We start from the raw sequence: 1,001 nt of genomic DNA on the forward strand, positions 1-1,001 counted from the left end.
AATGTACTCCTCATGCTTAATAATTATTGATTAAAATTGTTGTGGCCAGTACAGTGGCTCATGCCTATAATCCCAGCACTTTGGGAGGCCAAGGCAGGCGGACCACTTGAGGTCAGCAGTTCGAGACCAGCCTGGCCAACATGGTGAAACCCTGTCTCTACTAAGAATACAAAAATTAGCCAGGTGTGGTGATATGCACCTGTAATCCCAGCTACTTGGGAGGCTAAAGCAGGAGATCGCTTGAACCTACGAGGCAGAGGTTGCGGTGAGCTGAGATCGCGTCACTGCACTCCAGCCTGGGCAACAGAGCGAGACTCCATCTCAAAAAAAAAAGTTACATTTTTGTTGATTGTCTAATAATATAACTTATAAACAAATCATCTGTAAAGCTATTTTAATTCAGAAGAAAAGTGTTAACATTTTAGAGCATTGTGGTGACAAAATTAAAAATCATTTCAAGTTTAACATGTGTATCTGATTATTTGCTGCAAGGAAGTATGACAAGATGATCTATATAATCACTTTCAGAATACAAAATATTAGAATAAAAATCTGTGGAGGAAGAGGAATGGACTTACATGTTCAAAAAGAAAAGGGAATGATGTATAGCCTCCAACTGTTAAGGAGCTTGTCTTCATGTTTTTTAGAGGAATTATGCTGTCAAATTGATATGATATGAGCCCTATGGTATGATAAATATATCTTAATGAAGTTGTTATTTTTAAAAAGAAAACTCCTAGGGCAGTAAGATTCCAAAAGTAATGTAGGATTTCTTCTAAAATATTTACAAAATGCCACAATTGCATTCTCTCCAGTATTTTAATTTATGATGTAAAAGTTTAGATGTCAATTTTAAAACATGTCAGGAATTATGTTGAGCAACAAACGTTGAAGACCACTGGGGTAGAATATGAAGGACGAGGAGGACTGGCATAAGGTAAGCTGGGTCTGGGTCCTTTGAGCTTTCACGCATTGTTCTCCTTTTTTTTTTTTTTTTGAGA

Source organism: Macaca fascicularis, chromosome X (genome assembly GCF_037993035.2).
Source record: "Macaca fascicularis isolate 582-1 chromosome X, T2T-MFA8v1.1".
Taxonomy (NCBI): Eukaryota; Metazoa; Chordata; class Mammalia; order Primates; family Cercopithecidae; genus Macaca; species Macaca fascicularis.